This window comes from Danio rerio, chromosome 8, assembly GCF_049306965.1.
Source record: "Danio rerio strain Tuebingen ecotype United States chromosome 8, GRCz12tu, whole genome shotgun sequence".
Taxonomy (NCBI): domain Eukaryota; kingdom Metazoa; phylum Chordata; class Actinopteri; order Cypriniformes; family Danionidae; genus Danio; species Danio rerio.
The window spans coordinates 4,255,377-4,282,500 of NC_133183.1; the positions used below are offsets into that span (position 1 = coordinate 4,255,377).

The 27,124-nt window shown below is 37.9% G+C and overlaps 2 protein-coding genes across 2 annotated transcripts in view; both read right to left on the bottom strand.

Annotated features, from left to right (window-relative positions):
* acaa2 (acetyl-CoA acyltransferase 2) overlaps positions 1–27,124 on the bottom strand; it is a 654,279-nt gene that overhangs the window by 515,771 nt on the left and 111,384 nt on the right. The gene's annotated exons all lie outside the window — the stretch shown is intronic.
* LOC137489725 (uncharacterized) overlaps positions 1–27,124 on the bottom strand; it is a 112,182-nt gene that overhangs the window by 25,909 nt on the left and 59,149 nt on the right. Inside the window, exons 3-4 of the mRNA XM_073910018.1 lie at positions 13,475–13,644; positions 2,349–2,802 (exon numbers count right to left, since the gene is read on the bottom strand). The gene's annotated coding sequence lies outside the window, so the exon portion shown is untranslated. The remainder of the gene's footprint in view (positions 1–2,348; positions 2,803–13,474; positions 13,645–27,124) is intronic.

A 27,124-nucleotide genomic window follows, 5' to 3' on the forward strand; every position in this document is an offset into this window, starting at 1 on the left:
ATTGGGTAAGCTAAAATTGTCCGTAGTGAGAGTGTATGAGTGTTTCCCACTGATGCAGCTGGAAGGGCATCTGCTGCGTGAAACATGTGCTGGATAAGTTGACAGTTCATTCTGCTGTGGCGACCCGAGAATAATAAAGGGACTAAGCCGAAAAGAATGAATGAATGAATATTTATAATACAAAAATTATACAAAAAATAATAATTTAAAATTTATGCACAAGTATCACAATATCTTCAGTCATAAAAATACTGTGGTATTTATATTTTTACATTTCCACACTGCAAAAAAATAATTTCTTATTTCTATAACTTAAAAACAAAACAAATTGCCTTTTTTAAAGAAATATTGAGTCAAAATTAATTATTAAAAAAATTAATTCCTTAAAACAAGCACAATAACCTGCCAATAGGGTCAGCAAAATAATCTAATGTCAAAAGGAAAAACAACAGTATTTTTGCTTACCCCTATTGGGAGATTATTTTGCTTCTTTTAAGGAAAAACTTTTGAATTTTGGCTTCTTATTTCTTAAAAACAAGACAATATTTTTACTCAAGAAAATGCAAAATAAACAAACAAACAAAAAAAAAGTTGAATAATTACAATTTTATCAATGCCACAATTTTAGCATGCATTATATTTATGTGTGTGTACATATTAAATAAAATGATTGAATGAACGAATGAATGTTATTATATAAATAACACTACTAGTAGTAATAATTTATAAATATTATAATAATTGTATTATAAAAATGTACAATGATGTTGTCAAAATGCTTTTTTTAAAGTAACAAAACATCTCTAAATATTTATTAATTATATTTCAAGTTTTTTTATATTACAAAAAATAATAATTTAAAATTTATGCACAAGTATCACAATATCTTCTGTCATAAAAATACGGTGGTATTTATATTTTTACATTCCCACACTGCAAAAAAAAAAAAATAAATAAATAAATAAAAAAAAATCTTGATTTGATTACTTACCAGCAAAACACGTTGTCTTTTTAAATGAAATAATGAGTCAAAATTAAATCAGTTTTTATTTAAATCAAGCAAAATAACCCACCAACGGGGTCAGCAAAATAATCCAATGTCATAAGAAAAAAACAATACTTTGCTTACCCCCATTGGGAGATTATTTTGCTTCTTTTAAGGAAAAAAACTCACTTAATTTTGGCTTAGTATTTCTTAAAACATGAAATTTTTATCATAACACACACACACACACACACACACACACACACACACACACACACACACGTGTGTGTGTGTATATATATATATATATATATATATATATATATATATACATATAATTGATATATATCTTAATATATAATTGTTATATATATATATATATATATATATATATATATATATATATATATATATATATATATATAATTGAATAAATAAATGATATTCTATAAATAATACTGTAAGTATTATATAGACATACATTAATAAATATAAGATTATAGATACAATATATTTTATAGTATTACAGTATATAATATTTATATTATAATATATATAAACCTTATAATAATATTTATATTATTAATTGAAGTATTTATATTAAGATGATAGTATTTATACATGTTTTTATAAAAAAATATAGTATATAAAAGTGTATATAAAATTATTTTAACGTTTTATAAAAGTAAAAAGAAACCCAAAATAATAATGAATATGTTAATTAACTTATTAATAATTAAATAATATTTAAAGTTATAATTAAAAAAATATGCGATATATATATATATATATATATATATATATATATATGATATTATATTATGTATTATATATATATATATATATATATATATATATATATATATATATATATATATATATATATATATATATTATAGTATTATAGTACATAATATTTATATTATAATATGTATAAACATTATAATATTTAGATTATTAATTATAATATTAATATTAAGATTGTAGTATTTATACATGTTTTTTTATAAAAAATAGTATATAAAAGTGTATATAAAATTTTAACGTTTTATAAAAGTAAAAAGAAACCCAAAATAATAATGAATATGTTAATTATCTTATTAATAATTAAATAATATTTAAAGTTATAATACAAAAAATATGCAAAACGATACAAACATTTACATTTTTAATTATAAAGACACTGTGCAAAGCGAGCACAAAGCAAGCACCATAATTTAAAATGATTATTTATAAAATCCCCAATAACTGTGTCTAATTTGTAGAGTTTGACATTGTCATTTTACAATAACATGCCTAATAAAAGAGCCCATCGTCATCCTTCATGATGGTGAGTAAATAATGACCCCATGTTCATTTTTACCTGAATCCTCTCTTTTTAAAATGCCCACTCGCTCTGCAGAAGCCCATTAGGCAGCGGTGAGTTTTGCGGGCCGAGGTTTTGTCCAGCGGTTTGGGCAGTTCATGCGCAGGGCAGATGGAGCTCGGTATAGACAGTGTGAGAGATGCTCCCTGGATTAGTGCTGTCAGCCCCGCAGCCAAGCTGTTTCTAATGAGACGCGCAGACAGAAAGATGTGGCGTCCGCGGGTGGCCTCTCACTCCAAAATGAGAGCCATGGACACGTGCGGGTGACAGGGAAGGTGGGAAAGGTGACAGTGGAAGGGGGTGGATGTGGAGCAGGGCGGAGGGCCGGGACGGGACGGGTCAGAAAGCAGCACTGACTGACAGCAGAGCACAGACATGAGTGGATAATTACATGGTCAGTGATGTTGCTCGGCCTCTTCAGCCTCTTTATTTGGCGGATGCTCCTCATAGGCTGAAAAGAGGAGGACAAGGCGATTAGGGAGCAAGTAACGGTCCTAATGTGGACACAAGATGCACATTTTTGGAAAGATGCAGCAAATTGCATTTTAATTTGTGATGTTTGGCGCTAGTAAAGCAATTTTGTTCTCTTCGCAAATGTTTTATGCAATATTCTTGTTCTAAATGTGAGTTTCTTATAGATATTTATAGATATTCAAGATATTTTGATAAGCGTTGGAAACCTGTAACCATTGACTTTCATAGTATTTGTTTTTTCAAGAGTTCACACTTAGCTGATGATTAATTATAAAAGCTTGTTTGGCATGCTGTCCCCGGAGAGAGCCCTGAGCTCATGAGATCCTCGAGCCCAGGGCTCCCTCCCGTTGCAAGGCGGGAGGGGAGTTTGAGCTCAGGTAGATCTCGAGAACTCCCCTGCTGTAGTAACCAATGAACAGTAAGTGATTGCTCTTGAAGATAACTACGTACTAGAAGCATTTGTATGGTGCCAATTTAGATTAATCAATTAACTTAATTTGCATGTTTTAAGCGGTGGGAGGAAACCGGGGAACCCGGGGGAAACCCACGTGAGCACGGGGAGAAGTGCAAACTCCACACAGAAATGTCTGCTGGTTTGGTAAAGCCTGGAACCAGAGACATTCTTGCTGTGAGGCAACAGTGCTACGCACTAGGCCACCGTGTCACCCATCTAAAAAGGAGGAGTAGGGGTGGAAGGGGGGACTCTTCAAAACGAAGATAGCAGTGGAATGAAACCCAGGCTATTTATAGTAGTTTAGGAGTCATCTGATTGGAGCGTAGTGAATTGGATAATGTGGATCCAGCTGCTAGCAATCATACCCTAGTAGCAAAGAATTCTGGCCCAGATTTGGCATAAAGCTGGGACATCAGGCATTCATCCGGCACTGGCATACAGCATGTGGGCCAACCATGGCCTGGGTTTGGCAGAGGTGGCACCGTCTATAATGCGGCACACAAGATTTGGGCCAGATGAAAAACGTAGTATTTGGCCCAGATTTTAAAAATTTATTGTGGGCCACGTGAGTTTGGCCAGTCTTGACCCACATTTAAAATACATAAAAATAATTTTTGATTAAATAAATCAATTCTACCAATCAGGTCACTGAGAAAAAACAAGGCCCATAGTGTGCCTAAAGCGCAACGCTTCATAGGTTTATTAATTTCATTGCAATCGTGACACACCAACCTTACTGGCCCAGTTCAGGCCCAGTTATAAGTTATTAACTTGGCTGAGACTTGGCCCAGATATGGTCTGTGCTTGGCCCTTGTCTGGAAGCCAGAATTGGTCCAGTCATGTACCGTAATTCACTGCGACATGTGGGCCAAGCAAAACCTGATTGTGTGGGCCAGAGCTGGGCCAGAGAAATTTTGCTATATGGGTAAGCACGTGATCCTCTAGAAATTTGTTTATACATAAACTTCACTTAGTACTATGGATGTTAGTGGTTACAGGTTTCTAGTTTTATTCAGAAGAACATCATCTTTTGTGAAACTTTTTAAAGGGAGGGTAAATAGCTGGTAACTTTTCATTTTGGGGTGAATTACCACTTTAAGGATTCTAGTTTCCAGCCTAGCTTGTTGACAACAGAGCATACACTCAGTGCATCACTTAGCGGTATGATACATGCATGTGCTCCACGCAGGTTTCTTCATCTCATTTATATACACTATGAGCAGCAGCTACGCTAATTATTCACTTTATTCTCAATTCCACCTGGGGATAATCATCCCGAGGCCTTCAGACCATGCAGCGGCACTGATTCGATCCAAGACCAGGGGTCCGTTCTTCGTACGTGGATTACTCAGTTAGCTGGATTTGGATATTGACGATTTGACACGATCCAGGATCGTTTCGTTCTTCAAAGCTGATCCGAGAGTTGTTGTCATAGCAACAGTTCTGCTAGCTCAAACCTGATCGGGAGCAGGTTCAATTCATATAAACAGGATTAGATTGGCTCAGTTCAGGCAAAGATAATATAGAAAGTATGTTCCGAATTCTGATATTTTCTTACAGTAGTAGTTATATACACTTGGGAAAATGGTACATATTTTTTTTAACTATATATATATAGTTATAGTCATTAATAAAATAAATAAAGTTATACATATTAATAAAACTTATTCAATCTGCACCCTCGAAATGAAAGTACAAAGACTGCCACCTGGTGGTGCAAAGAGAAAACTTATTGATATGAACTTTTTAGACCGCTTTAGTACAAATTGTGTATAATAGAAATGCGCAATATGTGACTTTTTTAAAGCAATAATACATTTATGCAGTCATAAACATGTTTTGACTATTAATATGCCAGTGATTTGATGCTTCACAAAAGTTGCAGACGCCTTTACCAATCTGAAAATGCTTTTGTAAACAACCAGTTATTCTTTACAATGATTTAAAAACGGCTACTATAATAAAGAAAATCTTTTCTAAATGTAGAACTAAATACACTGATTTGCTTTGAAATACATGATGAATACTCGACACATGAAAGTGTAAAGCCTGCAGCTCACAACAAATGTGGAAGCATTATAGCGTGTCATATTTATCAAACCGTTTACTGCTAATTTGATGTAATTTAGCTCACATGGATAATTGAATATTAATCAGATGATGTCATTACGCTGCTGTGCCGTCAGCCAATCGTTGCATTGCTGATCATGATTTCGAGGATTGATAGATCTGTCCTTCACAACACACGCAGCGATCTCAGATCAGTTCATCCAGACATTCTAATCTGATTCATGAACTTGTTTGAAGAACCAAATTAGCGAGAGATCAGTTATCAAGATGAAAAGATCCAGGATCTGTCAAATCATCTTAGATCATTTAAGCGAGGTATGAAGAACGGACCCCAGGGACGAGATGGTCCTAAGGTAATCCTGGACCAGGCCGTATCCTGAGCAGCTGCTGTGGTGGTCACGGAGTGGAGAGCATGAGACTGTTCTAGAAGTTCCATTCTAAATTCTGTACAATCTAAATTCTAAAACAATAATAATATGAAATGTATGACAAAATACTAAACTAAAAACTGCATTACATGTTTGTTATTTTGCATGCTTTAAAGCCACATTTTCGTCTTTCTTAATAAAAGTGTCACTCAAGGCTCACTAGAAAAACATGCAGGTGTCGACATTTCTGCACAGATACAATAAAAGTTTTGCGACACTTTTAAAGTGAAACTCCCAAAACTGGAAGGTGAGACTGGTGGACACCTTTATAACATTTCAACAATTATCAGTGACAGAACTTAAACTTGAATTGCTGACAGCTCGTTTCAGCAGTTCAGTATCTATTTTCAACTTTAAACCATCGCAGACCTTCAGTAGATTCACAATCAGCTACTGTACATCACACGCTGCATGAAAGGTGATATTCCATAAAGCACAAGAGGTTCACTTTAAAAGTGTTGAGTTTGATCTGAAACAGATGAACATGAATGTGGCAGTGTTTTATCACACTGGTTTGTTGAGTGACAGTCCAGCGCTAAAATGCACGCACAGGCACACACACACACACACACATGCATGCACGCACACATACACACGCACGCACGCACGCACACACACACAAAAGCTGCGTCCCAAATCGCATACTTATGCACTATTCTACGCTATTTTGTAGTATAAATAGTGTCAGTAGTGCGTTCACACTGAAAGCTCTAAAAATAATAAGTGCACTTTAATTACCCGGATGATGCACTCATTCAGCCGCTAAAATGAAGTGTGTAATGATGGACACTTCACACACTCAACGACTGCAGGTTTACTCACGTAGTGGAAGGGGCGGAGCTATCGGGCGGACATGTTGGATAACTTTTTGTGTTTGGATGGTGAAAGCAAAATTTTCCTACGAGAGTGATTATAGCGCCTCCCGATGGTGAATGCGGTTATACTCGCGGCAGGTATTATTTGATAATTCGGTCGTTTATTTCACTCATTTGGCAACCGTCAAACGTCATCAGGGAAACGGTTTGAATTTCCGCTTAGTAAAAATACAGTGTGCCATTTGGGACGACACTACATACATATACTATCCTAATGAGTGTGTAAGTGCATAAGTACATAGTGCATGAGTGCATAATGTATAGTGTGCCATTTGGGACGCAGCTAAAGATTCAATGATGATTGAATTTCTCAATGTATGTGGTTGTAAACAATTTATTTTGGGCTGAATTAAACAAACAAAGTTGAACTTTACTACATTTAGTTTGTTAGTTTAAATTCAACCCGTATAAAATGTTTGTAACAATTTTGCTGAATTTTTTTTTTCAATGTAAGAGAGGCTAAATAAAGTTTAAAGAAATGATGAAATTAAATAATATTTTAGCCTGATTCTGAAAGCTTTTAAGTCATTTATCTGTACAGAGTAAATTGACTATGGTAGAAAAGTCAATATTCTGCAAATGTGTGATATAAACATCAACATCTTTTTAACAAAGACCAAAAACATATGCAAACAAGTATTTTGGTGATATTTAAGCAGCCTTGTAAACACATGCATACAGTCAAAGACAAACATATTAGTCCTACTGTGAAGTTTGAGATATTTTATCATTTTAATATGTTTTGAATTTTTATATTTTATCCTGTCAAATATTTCCCAAGTGATGTTTAACAGAGCAATGTCAAAATTCAACCACCATCTCCACGCCAGATAAATACGATCCAGCCCCGCACACGAGGGGCCTCATGTAGAAGATTTGCGTTGAATTAATAGTAAAACATTGCATATGCACAAAGCTGTAAATGTGCGTACGCGGTAAAAAATTCAGATGCATGAAACACTGCGTACGCGAAATCCCACGCATATTCTCTTTGTACATCCGAATGAACGTGAAACAGAGCGCACATGCACGAGCACAAAACCCCTCCCTGCCTCCTCCCCCGTATGAATATGCTAATGACTCTTCTTTGGCAAAACCAAGCGAAAAGAGAAACTTTGAACAGAATGTGATTTGGAGGTGCGCCTATCGGAGTTAGACCAGAGAAAAGCAGCGTTATTTGCAAGTTTGTCCCCTGGAATTAATTACAAAAGAAAAAAAAATAGAATGGGAGAGTTTAGCTGACGCAGTAACACAGTTGGACCTTGTTGTAGAGGTCTGCATTCCCGCGGCTGTCCCGTCCCGCGGGCACCGCAGGACCCGACCAAATTTCTGCGGCGCGGGAATAAATCTCAGAATAAATCGCAGGAGCGGTCGGTAACGGGTTTAATTTGGCACGGGAGCGGGCTGTCTAGCAAGATCGCGGATATTGCTATGAGAATGAGAGAGAGAGAGCTTTGCCTGTGTGTGTGTATGTTAGTGCGTGCGCGCGCGAATGAGTGAGAGAGAGAGCGAGAGAGAGAGAGAGAGAGAGAGAGAGAGAGAAAGAGAGAGAGAGAGAGAGAGAGAGAGAGAGAGAAAGAGAGAGAGAAAGAGAGTGAGCTTTCCCAGGTAGCAAAATACACTCGGGCCAGTTCTGGCTAGATTCTCGTCTGCCGGATACTTACCACTCGGCCCGGCTCCGGCTGCCGGACTCGGGCCGGATGCTTGTGGACTCACTGCCCGATTCCGGCCCTAATCAATCGGGCCAGATGCGGCGGCCTTAAGCGAGCCGAAGCTGCCGCATCCGCACCGGAATCGGCCTGAGAGTTATGTGCGCTGCGGCCCGGAGCTGGCGCGACTCAGTATTTATATACCTTTATATAAAACCTTTTTGATATTACATTGGTACTTGATACATGGTATTACAAGCCTTTGAGTTGATATAACAGCAAACGCCTGTGTCTGCTTGGTGCTTATGTGTGTGTTAGTGCGCGTGCGCGCGTATAAGAGAGAGAGAGAGCTTTGTCTGGGTGTGTGTGCTTGGTGCTGTGTGTTTGGCTGTGTGTTTGGCAGCTTGGCTGTCTGGACTGTCTTCTCCCCCGCTCTTTAGCGGAATCGGGCGCGGCGGACAGAAAACGGGTGGGTCGGGCAGCGGGACAACAAATTCTTAATATAGGCGGGAGCGGTCGGGTTCGGGCTAAAACCTGGCGGGTGCGGGATTCAAAATTTAGTCCCGCGCAGATCTCTACCTTGTTGGAATGAGCTATAAGAGTGATAGTTGAGCAGACTTCAGCAGCGTGAGTGGCGTAGCTCATAAAGCGCATGGCACCATGTTTTGACACTATCATTCCTGAACCCTGTTCAAATCCAGCATCTGATGAACTTATTTTTCTTTTTTTCCCCCATTACATATCAGATTCTGCCTACTCTTCATCATGAGGAAGACAAGTAGGAATCATTAATAATTGTGTGTATAATGTTAAGCGCATTTAGCATCACATATTATTTGCACATTTATTGAATGGAAATGTTTCCGATTCACGTATGCAAATTCGTCTTCAGATAGTGTCTTTATAGCAATGTGCGTGCAGTCGATCGCGTCGATTACATTGGGAAAACCGGCGACCGCTGCAAATTGTGCTTTAATGTTTGGCTGGTCAACTGCATGGTAGAGCAACCTTATATACCTGCTAGACATGCAGATGAACATGTCCCATACAGCTGCCATTGCATGGCTCAAAGATACTTTGTAGTGTGCAATTTAACACAATTGCCTCTAGGAGTCGCCAATGGAAATAAAACAAACACATACAAGAAATTATGTATGCCAGGCATGAAGTTGCCGTGGACCAACGCCCATTCTCACGTTCATTTCATCGTCAGTAAATCCAAACGCGAGCGTAAAACCTGGCATACGAAAAGTTTTTGTGCGTACGCAGCGTTGATACATGAGGCCCCTGATCTTGCCAGAAAATGTCCATTTCTCCAGGTATATAGACAACAAGTGAGCAAAGTTTCCAATATCCAAATCTGTTAACCAATATTCAACTGAATTAACACTCTCCTATTAATATAAGTGTTGACTGAGAAAACCAGAGAGGAGCAGAAGCAGGAGATGAAGTAATGATGATAAAGGAAGAGCAGAGTTTATAGAATAATCTTAGCTACGTATGATTCAACGCTCAGACTTCGTCTGATTAGGATAAATCCAACACGTGTTATTATACCGCAAGCATCAGCAATGGAAAATTACTGCCCAGTGACAATACAGACCTTGAAATGGAGACATTCTCTTATCTCATACTCATGAAAACAAATGTCCCTTGAATCTACACTCATAAGATTATTACAATATGGAAAAATTTAATAATAATAATGAAGCAATAATTCTATGAAAATAGTGATGACCTTTAAAAAACATAATAAAATGACAAATGATAATCAATAATAGTCAAATCATTAACTCATGATCAACAAAATGATATAATGATAATAATGTGAATGACTAATGCTGTTCATACCAGACGAGGAACGCGCAGATAAATCACGCTATTCGTGTGTAAATAGCCGCATGAACATTTGAGTTTACTTGCGTCATCCAGTCATTTGCGCCTCAAATTTACTTCACAACAGACGTGGATTCGTGTGATGAGCAGGGCTTCTGTCTGTCCGGTAACTCTAGCTTTGTTGCTAAATGGCTAACATGGATTTTATTAAGAAAATAACAGTGTTTATGGGCTTTATGAAGGCTGAAAATCAGCATCAATATGTTTAGGGCCGTGTCTGAGTCCACTAGATCATTTCAGAGGTGCATCCAGCTCTGTTAGCTCATAAACTCCTCCAGAAACTGAACCTGCATGATGGAGGCTTCAGCAATGCTTCTGACTGAGCCGAGCCTAGTTTGATGAACTATTGTCGGTGTTGGCAGGAGGATTTTCCCCGAGACACCAACAACAGGCCCCCACAAGAGCAAGCCCCGACAAGAGCAAGCTCCTGATTGGTTAACGTGCCTCGAATGTCCGCTTAAGTTCAGATGTGTGAACTCGGGGGATTTGCGCAAAACTCTCAATCCGCACTGCGCTATTCATGCAATTCGCGTCATTTGCATCGGGCCGCAGGATGTCTATTCGCACGTTTGCATTGACTTAACATGTAAATCACTTTCGCTTGATGCTTCTTCCATGTCTGGTGTGAGCACAGCATTATGATCATATGATTAAATACAATAATTAAATGAAGAATAAATAAATGAAAACAAAGCAAAATAAAACACAAAACAAATGAACGGTTGCTTTCTTTAATTAACACACTTATAGGTTTGCTACAAGGATTCTCAGATCCTTAGATTTTTCAGCAAGGAAATTTCCACAGTATTTCCTATAATATATTTTAGATTATATTTCTTTTAGTTTGGCTGGAATTAAAGCTAATAAAAGATTGGTTTGACATTTAAGATCAATATTATTAGCCTCCTTAAGAAACAATTGTTTTATTGTCTATGGAACGAGCCACTGTTATCTTTTAACTGTTTAATTATTATTTATATTAATTGCTTAATTATTAAACACTTGCTTAGTTAACCTGATTAACCTAGTTAAGTTTTTAAATTGCACTTTAGCATGAAAAAGTATCATCAAAATATCTAGTCAAACATTATTCACAGTCATCATGGTAAAGATAAAAGAAATCAGTTATTAGAAATAGTTATTAAATCTATTATGTTTAGAAATGTGTTGAAAAAACTGAATTAAGTGAAGTTTATTCATAAACTAATTTCGAGAGGATCACGTGCTTATGATTTATCACGGCCAGTCTCGCATTTGCTAATCACTAATCTTCCAATCATATGAGCCCTAAGGCACCATAAATAGCCTCAGTTTTCAGTTCACTTTATCTTCGTTTGGAAGAAACCCCCCCTCCTCCCCTATTCTCCTCCTTTATCTGTGATTGGGCGGCACAGCGGTCCAGTGGTTAGCACTGCGAACCACACAGCAAGAATACTGCCGGTCCTAGTTATATAGGACCGGTGGGTGTTTCTGTGGGGAGTTTGTATGTCCTTCCCGTGTCCGCGTGGGTTTTCCCCGAGTTCTCCGGTTTCCTCCCACCATCCAAAGACATTCAACATACATAACAATCAAGCTTGTCTAATCCCTTACGTTCCCTTAGCTACAGCAGCAGGGGAGTTCTGAGATCCACCGAGCTCTGGCTCCCTTCTTGCTCTGCCAACGGGAGGAAGCCCCGGGCTCGAGGAGCCCTTGAGCTCGGGGCTCTCTCCTGGGACAGCATGCCAAATAAGCTTTGTAAATCATCAGCTAAGTGTGAACTCTTGAAATTACTGTTTTACAGGAGTTAAATAATAATGTCAAATCATTTTTCCGTCATCTGTACGTTTTGCTCCTACGATTGTTTGTTTTAGTGGGAAACTGCAGTGAATTTGATGTTTTCTTTCTTTTTTTTTCAGACTTTTGCACAAATGTAGACATGAGCAGGTTTTCCAGTGATCTTACAGTATGTTTGCAAATGTATATCCCACAGAGTGATGAAGATTGCACAGCAGTAAATCAAGCAGCCTTCTTACACTTCACACTCACACTGATAGTGATAGAGCGAAAGATATCAGCTAGGCTGATTTTCACCTGGCAGGCGACAAAATAAGTGAAGAAACTACTTCCACAGCGCAGAAAATCAGTGACGGAGACCTGAAGAACATAATAAAGCCATGATGAAACACGGGTGAGCCAGACCGTTTTAAAATGTTTAAAGATATGTACAGTGGGCGGCATGGTGGCTCAGTGGTTAGCACTGTCACCTCACAGCAAAAGGGTTACTGGTTTGACTCCCGGCTGGGCCAGTTGGTGTTTCTGTGTGCAAGTTTGCATGTTCTCCCCGTGTTGGCGTGGGTTTCCTCCGGTTCACACACACTTTTACTACTAAAAACTCGATGAGTTTTCCAGAACTTTTTTCAAGTAAATTTTCATGGCCTAGGGCGCAAAAGCAATTAGAGTGTTGGGGATATTTTCTTGGCACACTTTGGGCCCATTAGTACCAATTGAGCATCGTGTCAACGCCACAGCCTACTGAGTATTGTTGCTGACCATGTCCATCTCTTTATGACCACAGTGTCTCCATCTTCTGATGGCTACTTCCAGCAGGATAACACTCCATGTCATAAAGCATGAATCATCTCAGACTGGTTTCTTGAACATGACAATGAGTTCACTGTACTCAAATGGCCTCCACAGTCACCAGAGCTCAATCCAATAGAGCACCTTTGGGATGTGGTGGAACGGGAGATTCACATCATAGATGTGCAGCCGACAAATCTGCAAATCATGTGTCAATATGGAGTAAAATCTGAGGAATATTTCCTGTTTCTTGTTGAATCTATGCCGTGAAGGATTAAGGCAGTTCTGAAGACAAAAGTGTGTCAAACCTATTACAAGTAAGGTGTACCTAATAAAGTGGCCGGTGAGAGTTTTCACTTTAGCATGTCATTTAAGCCTGTAAAATATTAAGCATGACATGAAATTCACATATGCAGAAAAACTGTGAAAACGAGGCCAAAAATTAAATATTTAAATACATTTTTGACATTTATATACATGCAAATGTATTTAATACTAAAATATATTTCAATCTATATGGGATCACACTAACAGGTTAAAACAATACACACTGACCCCAAACTTTAATGTAATGTCTTTCAGCATCAGTTTTATGCACTAAATTATTTACGGTGCTAAACTACAAGCACCTTTCATTCCTGCTGTGTTTTTCTCAATCACTGCAGTTACTCTGAGCTGTGGTGTGTGGTGTGTGTATGTGTGTGTAGATCACACACACCTCTCTCATCCTCACACGTTTGTTTCATCTGCACAGAATGATCTCTTTTTCTTGCCGACGACATTCCCGTCCTTCACTGCTCCCGCTCCATCTGCCCGCAGGACTCCAGGGATTCGTCTGGTTTCTGCGTCCCGCGGCCTTTCATGTCCACCAGGATATAAGACAGGAATCTCAGATAGCGGAGGAAAAAAAGAGAGAGGAACACTCACGCCACAGGAAGAGACTGCAGAGAGAAGTGTGTGTTCCTGTTTTAGCACCATGTCAGAGCGTAAATGATGAGCATATGCTGCTGTATGTTTACTGCAGGACATTTCACATGCTGTTAAAAGAAGATTTATTCATGTCAATGCATTTCATCTGAATGCATGCCCCTTGGGCGATGCCTAAGATGTTCCACAAATCATTATAAGTTTACTTTTGTGCCTGAAGCAATTCGGTTACGTAATAAATGTAGTTAATCGATGGATTATTATCATTGTAATTATTTATTTATTATAATATATATATATATATATATATATATATATATATATATATATATATATATATATATATATATATATATATATATATATATATATATATWTATATATATATATATATATATATATATTTATATATATATATATATATATATATATATATATATATATATATATATATATATTTATATATATATATATATATATATATATATATATATATATATATATATATWTWTATATATAATATATATATATATATATATATATATATATATATATATATATATATATATATATATATATATATATATAATTATATATATAAATATATATATATATATAAAAATATATAAATATATATATATATATATATATATATATATATATATATATATATATAAATATATATATATATATATATATATATATATATAAATATATATATATATATATATATATATATATATATATATATATATATATATATATAAATAAATATATATATATATATATATTATATATATATATATATATATAAATATATATATATATATATATATATATATATATATATATATATATATATATATAAATATATATATATATATATATATATATATATATATATATATAAATATATAAATATATATATATATAAATATATATATATTTATATATTTATATTTATATATATAAGGGATGTGCGGAGCAGCCGGTATTTGTATTTGTTGAGGGGGGAAAAGTATTTGTATTTGTATTTGTATTCGAGTAAAATTCAAAATGGCGCAAAAATATATATTTTTTCTATTACACTTCTAATTTACGTTATAGTGAAAGTATTGTTTAATTATACCCATTATATAAATTATAGATATGCAATATTGGCTGTTGTTTTTGAACATGTGACAAGAAATGTCATTGAAAAGAAAATAACATAGAAGCCATTATCTCATCCATGGTTAAACCAACAACTAATAAAATACCATTGTGAATATTATGAACCCCACCACCACCGTTCTTGTTGAAGGACACTGAATAGACAGAATAAAAACAAATAATACTTAAGGCAATATGTTTTACTTGTCTAGACAATGCTTCTTGATTTAAGAACTTTTAGATATTTGGACTAGAAACAAGACAAAAAAAAAAAACTAAGTAAGAGAAGCATTTTTTGCAGTGTGTGTTTGGACGTTAGGGAGGACCCGGAGGAAACCTACGCCAACACTGGGAGAACGTTCAAACTCCACACAGAAATGACAACTGACCCAGCCACATCTCGAATCAGCAACCTTTTTAACTAAACCAACTGAACACTGAAAAAAGTGCTGCATGCAGAACTGTTACGAACAATTTATTCGTGTTGAATTTAAACAAACAAATTAAGTTTAATAATTTTAAACTTAATTTGTTTGTTTAAATTCAACACAAATAAATTGTTTACAACCACTTAACGTAAAAAAATTAGTAAATCCAAGGAATCCTCTTTGAATAATATTATTCAGTGTACTTAACCTGCTCACATTAGCTGCTTGCCTTCCGAATAAAGCTTAAAATAGACGAATTCAAGAAAAATAAAAGCTTTCTGTGTAAAAAAAAAAAAGTTCTTGCTCAATAAATTATTTTTGTTGCTTTTTCAAAAACTTAAGCTTAATGAACACAATTTTCTTTGACAACCTAATTATTTTCAGTTTAATTCACTTAAATTTGTCAAAACAATTAAGTTAACTTAATCGATTTGTGTTGGATTAATTATTGGATTAGTTAATAATCCATGAAGGAATTGTGTGGAAACCAGCATTCTCACAGCGTATGCAAGGTCTGTACGTTGTAAAAAATGCTTGGTTCCACACAATCAATTTGTGTTGGTGCAACATTAAGGTAATACGTTAACGTATTAGTATTTTACGCATTTAAGTGGATTGTACACAAAACAATGAAGCTGCCGCATAAAAATCCACAAGAATTGTGTAGTTTCAGGTTATTTTATAAAGCAGTTTAAACAGCAATTTTTTTTCATTTTTTGAGTGTATTGTTGATTATATCTCAATAATGTGCAAAATGTGTGTAAAACAAAGTGCTTAGTTTGCACTCAAATAATATTTTTACTGCTTGTTCAAACTACTTAATTAAAATAAGCTGAATCAGCACAATACTTGAGTTTTTTTGGGACAAGTTCAATCTAATTAGATTTGTCAAAAACAGTTAAGCTAACTTAATCGACTTGTGTTGAGACAACATGAAGCAATTGAAAATCAGCATTATTTACAGGTGTATGCAAAGTCTGTACATTGTAAACAAATGCTGCGTGTTCCACACTGACAATTTGTATTGCATGAAGGTATTAAATTAATTTATTAGTTTGAGTGGAATGTACATAAAAAATGAAGTCGTCCCATAAATAACTCAAGGATTGTGTTGTTTTAGGTAATTTTAAACAAGTAGTTTAAATAGCAAATGTCTTTTTTGAGTGTATTGCAGATTATATAATGTGTGTAAAATTGGATCCTGAACCACATCAGAAAATAAATTAATTAGGCGACATGGAGGCGCAGTGGGTAGCATGTTTGCCTCACAGCAAGAAGGTCACTGGTTCGAGCCTCGGCTGGGTCAGTTGGCATTTTTGTGTGGAGTTTGCATGCCCTCCCTGTGTTCGCGTGGGTTTCCTCTGGGTGCTCCAGTTTCCCCCCACAGTCCAAACACATGTGGTACAGGTGAATTGGGTAAGCTAAAGTTGACCGTAGTGTATGAGTGTGAATGAGTGTGTGTGGATGTTTCCCAATGATGGGTTGCAACTGGAAGGGCATCCGCTACTTAAAACATATGTTGGATAAGTTGGCGGTTCTTTTTGCTGTGGTGACCCCAGATTAATAAAGGGACTAAGCTGAAAATAAAATGAATGAATGAATGAATGAATGAATGGAAATAAACAAATGAAAAAAAATACAGCAGAAATAACTGTTGTGTTATTTTCTTGTAAATAAAAATTATTAAATTAAAATGATTATCATTATTTAGACCAAAAATATAAAAAAAATAAACAAAAAAAACCCCAAAAACAAATTAGAAACAAAAGATAAAGTTATTAAATAGTTTAAATATTAAACATTCCAATATTACATTTATTAAATATTAAAATAGTAAAAAGATTAGATGTTTATCTGTTATTTATTTTTATTTTGTAGTAAATATTGTCAGATGTAATAATTCCACAACTAATTATAGTATATTTAAAATTTTTAATAAATAAAATAAAATTTCTTCAAATTTTAATAAAATAATTCAAACAGAAATTAAATAATAACAAATTAATTAAATAGATTAAATAAAATGTATTGACAAAACAAAATAAAACTTTAATGAATTAAACTATTTCAGAATTGATACTCCATTGTTAACAAGAGCGCATCACGGTGGCACAGTGGGTAGCACATTCGCCTCACAGCAAGAAAATCACTGGTTCAAGCCTCGGCTGGGTCAGTTGGCACTTCTGTGCAGAGTTTGCATGTTCTTCCCACGTTGGCATGAGTTTCCTCTGTGTACTCCGTACCACAGTCCAAAGATATGCGGTACAGGGGAACTGGGTAGGCTAAATTGGCCGTAGTGTATGAGTGTGAATAAGTGTGTATGCATGTTTCTCAGTGATGGTTGCATCTGCTGCATAAAACATATGCTGGATAAGTTGGCAGTTCATTCCTCTGTGGCAAGCGCAGATTATAAAAGGAACTAAGCCGAAAAGAAAATGAATGAATGATGAACTTGTTAACAAAGATTTGGCAGCATGACCACTGCTGAACCAACAACCTAATCCCTAAAACTTATTTAAGGCAGATCAGCCTCTATCACTGTTCTTCTCTTTCTCTCGAACCCATCCTCCCTCCATCTATTTCCTTGCTTCTCACTGACAATCTGTATAACCCTCTTTTCCTTCCTAGAATCAGGGGGTCTAATCACTCTACCAAAATATTATAGAGACGCTAACCCCGTCCCTGGGCATCATCAGACGCTTGATCAACCTACCTACCTGTTCACTGTTTATTAGTGACGGGTCGTTCATGAACGATTCGTTCATTTTGAACGAATCTTCAATATGACTCGGGAACTCTCAGGGAGTGATTCGTTCATCCGCACGTGCGCACATTTGTGTAGGTATCGTTAATTTCAAGTCTTCATCACATTTGCAGAAGCCAATCATATGCGTTTAGAGCCGGAAAAAGAATTGATTCGTTCATCTCTCGAGTCATCTATCGAGTCTGAGTCATTCGTTCATCACGAGCCAATCATACGCGTTTAGAGCCGGAAAAAGAATTGAACCGTTCATCTCTCGAGTTATCGGCTGTTTCTCAATTCCAAGAACCCAGAGAACGGACTTGTGTTCTTGTGGAGACCGGTCTTGCCAGGTGTCCTCGGAAGAACGAACTCAGGAGACCGCGAGGGCAGAGAACGCGTCCTTTGAGAATTGAGATGCTGCGTTCTTCCTGATGGTCACATGACCTTCACGTGTTTTAAATGGTAAATTATTTAAACATTACAGCATTCATACACCGATTTATTGTTTTTCCCCTTTTCAAAATATATACTTTGCATAAAAAACATTATAAATCTATGTTGCACAATATAAATAAAACAGATTTTAATACGAATTTCAGCAAACAAACACCCTTAATGCGTTTATTCCTTTATTAAGATGTCCATGGTAATGTTTACTTTCACCGTTTCATTTAGGGAAACTCCTGATGTAAATAATTCATATCTCTGAACTTTAATAATAAATCTAAATCAAATGCTGCGCTTCCCACCTCCAGTCGCAATGACTTCTGGGACTTCCAGAGCGAGTTCGGTGCTCAAGTCTGCATCAGTGCGTCCTCGATATCAAGATCATATCCGGGAAGTTTCACGCGTCCTCCGTACTTGCGGTCTTGAGTATTGGAACTGAATTTAGGCAGCTGATGATGACGTTTCACGAGAACACGAGGACGCAAGACCGATGAAGAACGCATATTGAGAAACGGCCATCTATCGAGTCTGAGTCATTCGTTCCTCACGGGCCAATCATATGCGTTTAGAGCCGGAAAAAGAATTGATTCGTTCATCTCTCGAGTCCTCTATCTGGTCTGAGTCACTTGTTCATCACGGGCCAATCATACGTATTTAGAGCCGGAAAAAGAATTGATCCGTTCATCTTTCGAATCCTCGGGTTTGAGTTATTCTCTCACGTGATGAACGAACAATCATGGCTCCTATCGGCTTAGACTGTGCATTGATTAAGATTATATGTGACTGTCAGTGTAACGTGAATGAAGCCCTGACGTTTGAAGACATGAAGAGGTGAGCTGAGACAACAATACCTTAATAGACAAAAGAGCAGGTAAACATTGAATTATTATTTTCTCCTTCTTATATTCTATTTATGACTTATTTGTCGAGTGATCAACCTTTTGGGCTTGTTGTAGATGTGTTTGGAAGCAATTCGTAGCATTGTAATAATATTTTGGCAAATTGAACCAAATGAACGAAATAACTCGAAAAAAGACTTGTTCATCTTGATGAACGACTCAAAGATCCGAGTCAGTAAAATGATTCGAACTTCCCATCACTACTGTTTATCCTTTTACTTCCCTTCCTCTTCATCCCACACTCCTCTTACCATCTCTTTCATACCTACATACCTACAATAAAGTCTAGCTCAAAGTGTGGCGTGGTCCATGACAGTGAAAATGAAATAAAAAGCAGATCTATTATTAAAAAAAAAGAACTACAAAAATAATTAATGTGTATAATGCCATAAATAATGCACTGGCAAGTGTGAAAGAAATGTTCTAGACATTTCTTTAAGCATAAAAATAATAACCTATAAAAACTCAAGATGATGTCGTTTCAGCTGATTTTGGATCTTGATTGTGTTAAAAGTATCCGTACTTCACCAACACAAATATCCTTTCTACGAGCTTCTTCCATTTTCACAGGACAACAGTGAGAACCACATAAGGACGTGTCAGAAAACGTCGGGACAAAACAAGCAGCAGAAACATGAATACGGTGCATTAACAGATCGATGCGGAGTCAATGCATGGACGGCTCAAAGCGTCTGCTTGCAGAAAGTACTCCAAGGAAACCTTTCCTTTTGACTCTGCTCATGTGGAAATCATCATTCATACTGAGACACGCTCTTTTATTGTAATGCATTGCTAAAAAGAAATAAATAAATCAAGACCAGCCTGGAAAAAAGCCCAAATAGTGTACGCTCCGAGCTTTGATAAAAGAGGAGAAACTCTGAAAGCTTGAAGAGTCAGATCCGTCAGTCCAACAGAAGCACATTCACTCCTGCTTGCTGGGACCACAATCAATACACATTAACAGGTTAAAAGAAATGGGAGAGAGGGTCTGCGTTTACGCGCCGCATCTCAATAATATCGACGGGAACGTGGCATTATATTTGTAAGAGAGAGGCAGAGAAAGACCTTGAGAGCTGCTCCATTGTATTGATGGGCTTTTGCTCTTTTGCCAAAGAGGAAGCACTTTCCAGCCCGCTCTTTAATCTGAAGCAGGTCTGATGGGACTCAAGGAGGAAGACTTCAGAGCGCCAGCGGAGAAAAAGCAAAGCCTCGCTCGCTCTCTCCGCGTAATGACGAGAAGACCAGCGGAAACATCACTGGAGGAGAAAGAGGTGGAATGATAAAAAAACCAAAAAAACCCAAAAACAAACAAAGCTGAAGGAAAGCATCAGTACTGCTCACGAGGGCCATTGTGCATTACTGATTGGTAAGTGCACGACAAGACATCGCTAAAAGCACAGCGCAAATGCGAACAATGATGTTCTGGCCTGAGAGATTCTTCTGTTTTTTCAAAGATGTTGACCTAATATTTTCAAAACAAGAGCTGGAGACGACTGTAGTTAATGGAGTTTAGCAAGCACTAGCGCTTGTGGTGATAAAAACCTAGTTCAGAAGACTCTGGACATCCAGAAATTTCTCAATACACTCTAGCAATTTCCTAGAAAACTCACAACACCCTAACAACACCCTGGAAACCAACCAGAACACGCCCAAAACAAAGATCTAGCAGCCAGCCAGAACATCATAACAACTGCACAGCTATATGCTAGTAACTTGCATATACAAAGCAGCAATGCCACAGCAAACACCCAGAACACCTTGGGCAACAGCTTAGGAACACCCTGGAAACCACTCTGAACATCCAAACAATGATCTAGCAGCCAGCAAGGACCCCATAGCAACTGTAGAGCAATATACTTGTACCTAGCAAAAACACAGTAGCAATGCCCTACCAACCACCCAAAACCCCTTAAGGAGCTGCTCAGCAACACCCCAAAAACCCCTCAGAACATCTTTGTATCTGCATAGCAACATCCTTGAAACAACCCCGAACAATGATCTAAGAACCAGCAAGAATACTAAAGCAATGACCTAGCAACTGTACAGAACATCTCAAGCTTCTGCACAGTGACATTCTGGAAACCACCCAGAACATCCCAATAACTGCACAACAAAGATGGACAAACTACCCAGAACACAATCGCAACACTTTAGCAACCCCCCCTAACACCCTAACAACTGCATAGGAACTCCCTACAGAAATGACCCAGAGCATGCTAGCAACACTAAATGCAAGTCTGACAAATCAGTGAGAACAACAGTGGAACCACTCTGACTACATTTACGGCAATATCTGAGCACTGTAACTAGCTAGAATACCATAGAAATTCCTAAGCTGTCAACAAGAACGCCTTAGAAACTGTTTAGCAACACCCTGAAAACCACCCAGAACAACAACTGCACAACAAAACTCCCAAAAACAAACAAAGCTGAAGGAAAGCATCAGTACTGCGCACGAGGACCATTGTGCATTACGGATTGGTAAGTGCACGACAAGACATCGCTAAAAGCACAGTGCAAATGCGAACAATGATGTTCTGGCCTGAGAGATTCTTCTGTTTTTTTAAAGATGTTGACCTAATATTTTCAAAACAAGAGCTGGAGACGACTGTAGTTAATGGAGTTTAGCAAGCACTAGCGCTTGTGGTGATAAAAACCTAGTTCAGAAGACTCTGGACATCCAGTAATTTCTCAATACACTCTAGCAATTTCCTAGAAAACTCACAACACCCTAACAACACCCTGGAAACCAACCAGAACACGCCCAAAACAAAGATCTAGCAGCCAGCCAGAACATCATAACAACTGCACAGCTATATGCTAGTAACTTGCATATACAAAGCAGCAATGCCAAAGCAAACACCCAGAACACCTTGGGCAACAACTTAGGAACACCCTGGAAACCACTCCGAACATCCAAACAATGATCTAGCAGCCAGCCAGGACCCCATAGCAACTGTAGAGCAATATACTTGTACCTAGCAAAAACACAGTAGCAATGCCCTACCAACCACCAAACCCCTTAAGGAGCTGCTCAGCAACATCCCAGAAACCACTCACAACATCTTTGTATCTGCATAGCAACATCCTTGAAACAACCCCGAACAATGATCTAAGAACCAGCAAGAATACTAAAGCAATGACCTAGCAACCGTACAGAACATCTCGAGCATCTGCACAGTGACATTCTGGAAACCACCCAGAACATCCCAATAACTGCACAACAAAGATGGACAAACTACCCAGAACACAATCGCAACACCTTAGCAACCCCCCCTAACACCCTAACAACTGCATAGGAACTCCCTACAGAAATGACCCAGAGCATGCTACCAACACTAAATGCAAGTCTGACAAATCAGTGAGAACAACAGTGGAACCACTCTGACTACATTTACAGCAATATCCTAGTACTGTAACTAGCTAGAATACCATAGAAATTCCTAAGCTGTCAACAAGAACACCTTAGAAACTGTTTAGCAACACCCTGAAAACCACCCAGAACAACAACTGCACAACAAAACTCCCAAAAACAAACAAAGCTGAAGGAAAGCATCAGTACTGCGCACGAGGGCCATTGTGCATTACGCATTGGTAAGTGCACAGCAAGACATCGCTAAAAGCACAGCGCAAATGCGAACAATGATGTTCTGGCCTGAGAGATTCTTCTGTTTTTTCAAAGATGTTGACCTAATATTTTCAAAACAAGAGCTGGAGACGACTATAGTTAATGGAGTTTAGCAAGCACTAGCGCTTGTGGTGATACAAACTTAGTTCAGAAGACTCTGGACAACCAATACACTCTAGCAATTTCCTAGAAAACCCCTACATCCTAACAACACCCTGGAAACCAACCAGAATACACCCAAACAATGATCTAGCAGCCAGCCAGAACATCATAACAACTGCACAGCTATATGCTAGTAACTTGCATATACAAAGCAGCAATGCCAAAGCAAACACCCAGAACACCTTGGGCAACAGCTTAGGAACACCCTGGAAACCACTCTGAACACCCGAACAATGATCTAGCAGCCAGCCAAGACCCCATAGCAACTGTAGAGCAATATACTTGTACCTAGCAAAAACACAGTAGCAATGCCCTACCAACCACCAAACCCCTTAAGGAGCTGCTCAGCAACATCCCAGAAACCACTCAGAACATCTTTGCAGCTGCATAGCAACATCCTTGAAACAACCACGAACAATGATCTAGAAACAAGAAAGAATACTAAAGCAATGACCTAGCAACCGTACAGAACATCTCGAGCATCTGCACAGTGACATTCTGATGCTCCACCCAGAGCATCCCAATAACTGCACAACAAAGCTAGACAAACTACTCAGAACACAAATGTTAGCAACACTAAATGCAAGTCTGACAAATCAGTGAGAACAACAGTGGAACCACTCTGACTACATTTACAGCAATATCCTAGTACTGTAACTAGCTAGAATACCATAGAAATTCCTAAGCTGTCAACAAGAACACCTTAGAAACTGTTTAACAACACCCTGAAAACCACCCAGAACAACAACTGCACAACAAAACTCCCAAAAACAAACAAAGCTGAAGGAAAGCATCAGTACTGCGCACGAGGGCCATTGTGCATTACGGATTGGTAAGTGCACGACAAGACATCGCTAAAAGCACAGCGCAAATGCGAACAATGATGTTCTGGCCTGAGAGATTCTTCTGTTTTTTCAAAGATGTTGACCTAATATTTTCAAAACAAGAGCTGGAGACGACTGTAGTTAATGGAGTTTAGCAAGCACTAGCGCTTGTGGTGATACAAACTTAGTTCAGAAGACTCTGGACAACCAATACACTCTAGCAATTTCCTAGAAAACCCCTACATCCTAACAACACCCTGGAAACCAACCAGAACACGCCCAAACAATGATCTAGCAGCCAGCCAGAACATCATAACAACTGCACAGCTATATGCTAGTAACTTGCATATACAAAGCAGCAATGCCAAAGCAAACACCCAGAACACCTAAGGCAACTGCTTAGGAACACCCTGGAAACCACTCCGAACACCCAAACAATGATCTAGCAGCCAGCCAGGACCCCATAACAATTGTTTGACAATATGCTTGTAACTAGCAAAAACACAGTAGCAATGCCCTACCAACCACCCAAAACCCCTTAAGGAGCTGCTCAGCAACACCCTAGAAACCACTTACAACATCTTTGCAGCTGCATAGCAACATCATTGAAACCATCCAGAACAATGATCTAGAAACAAGAAAGAATACTAAAGCAATTACCTAGCAACTGCACAGAACATCTCGAGCATCTGCACAGAGACATTCTGGAAACCACCCAGAACATCCCAATAACTGCACAACAAAGCTAGACAAACTACTCAGAACACAATTGCAACATCTTAGCAACCACCCCGAACACCCTAACAACTGCATAGGAACTCCCTACAGAAATGACCCAGAGAATCCTAGCAATACTAAACCTAAGTCGAACAACATCGGAACCACTCTGAATACCTTTACAGCAAAATCCTAGTGCTGTAACTAGCTAGAATACCATAGAAATGCATTAGCTGCCAACAAGAACACCTTGGCAACTGCTTAGCAACACCCTGGGAACTACTCAGAATATCTTAGCAACTACATAGCAACATACTAGTGTAACGTGGAGACTGACACGGAGGGATCCATTTTGCAGTATTTAATAGACACAGTTCAATCACAAACATACAACACGCACTAAAGTGCGAACTCACATCAACAGCATTCAATATAGGTTGTGGGGCTGGCGGCTGACAGGCACAGTGTGATATATCAGGCATGGATCAGTGGCAGGTGGCGTGGTTCAGAGTCCGTATAACAAGCATGGGTCGTGGGCAGGCAGCGTGGTTCAGACTCCATATAACAACCGTGGGTCGTGGGCAGGCAGCGTGGTTCAGAGTCCGTATAACAAGCATGGGTCGTGGGCAGGCAGCGTGGTTCAGACTCCATATAACAACCGTGGGTCGTGGGCAGGCAGCGTGGTTCAGAGTCCGTATAACAAGCGTGGGTCGTGGGCAGGCAGAAGGCAACTCAGAGTCAGAAACAGTCCGGGGTAATGCACAGGAGATCAGGCAGGGAATAACGCTCAGAAATGTTGGCCGTGGCTGAACAAGACTTCGCAATGAACTGGTGTTTGAGTGTGGCTTATATCAGGGAGCGTGGGTCGTTAACGGGATTCAGTTTAGGTGTGTGCGCAATCGTTTAGGTGGATGATGTAATGCTTAGAAGCCCGGGGATGGCGGCCTCTGCTGGCCAGCGAGGGGAATGACTGGGACAGAGTCGGTGACAACTAGAAACCCTCCCAAACATCCCAACAATGACCTAGCAGCCAGCCAGGACCCCATAGCACTGTATAAACAAACAAAACAAAAATAATCAACAACAAAACAAACAAAAAACAAAACAGAAACAAAATAATCTTATGTCAAAAGGAAAAACGAGATTATTTTGCTTATCCCATTGGCAGATTATTATGCTTGTTTTGAGTAAAAACTCACTTAATTTTGGCATATTATTGCTGAAAACAAGACCATATGTTTTGCTTGTCTAGAAAATTCTTCTTGATTTAAGAATTGAGATATATTTGGACTAAAAACTAGACAAAAAATCTGAGTAAGAAAAGCATGTTTTGCAGTGTATAAAGTGCTACCGGATATGTTTATTAGTAAAATAGAATAATCAACACTGCATAAATAAACTACATTATGTTAGCTGAACAAATAAAAGTTACTTAAGAAAAAAAAACAGCTGTTGAGACAACTCAAAGTTCTTACTGCATCAAGTTGCCTCATATTTTTGTGTTTTCTTAATTTATTTCTTACAGTGTAGAGCTTTGCATCGATGGATTTGCTTTTCAGTGTTTGGACTCTCAGCAGTAAATATTAAACCACACTGAACTGAGCTAAATTGTTTCAATTCACTATAATCTTGTATGTGAAGCTGCTTTGACACGATCTACATTGTAAAAGCGCTATATTCCAATATAATATAATCTCCTCGAGCGAGAATGATGTGGACTGAAACATTGTCATACACCACACCTACCAATAGGCTACCATTGGTACCCTTTTGTCAGTGAAAACGCAAGCCTGATAAAGGTGACCCGTACCATTCAGTGGAAACAAGCTATTCGAAATTTCTCAATACACTAGCGAATTCCTAGAAAACCACACGTTTGTTTTTGTGAAAAGTGGGGACATTACATAGGTTTCCATTCATTTTATATTGTTCAAACCGTATATTATATTGCCCTCACCCCACCCTACCCCTAAACCCAACCATCACAGGAGACTGTGGGCAGCTTTTGGGTGCTTTCACATCTGTAGTTCGCTTCATTTGGTCCAGACCAAGGGCAATAAATGATACATTGTTGCATCTTCTGCCTTTCACACCACACTGCTGGCTTTGGTCCGAACCAGTTGAAACGAACCAAAATGCAGTCATCTGACAAAATCCACATCTCTCATTAGCCAGATGTTGTTGAACATATTTCCTAAACTGCTTATTGATTGGTCAGAATTCACGTGCGGGAAAATGGCAATGAACTCCTGCAAGTAAACAAAACCGGCAGACACAACATGTGGTTTTTACTCTGGAGGGACGACTGCGCTGGCTGATTGTATTCCTGCTTTAGACAAACTATAACTTACATTTCGAGAATGAAGCCCGGCCGCGGCTGGAAAACTGTTTAATGCATCGCTCGTCACTTCAGGAGGAGGCGTGAATTAATTTAGCTAAGT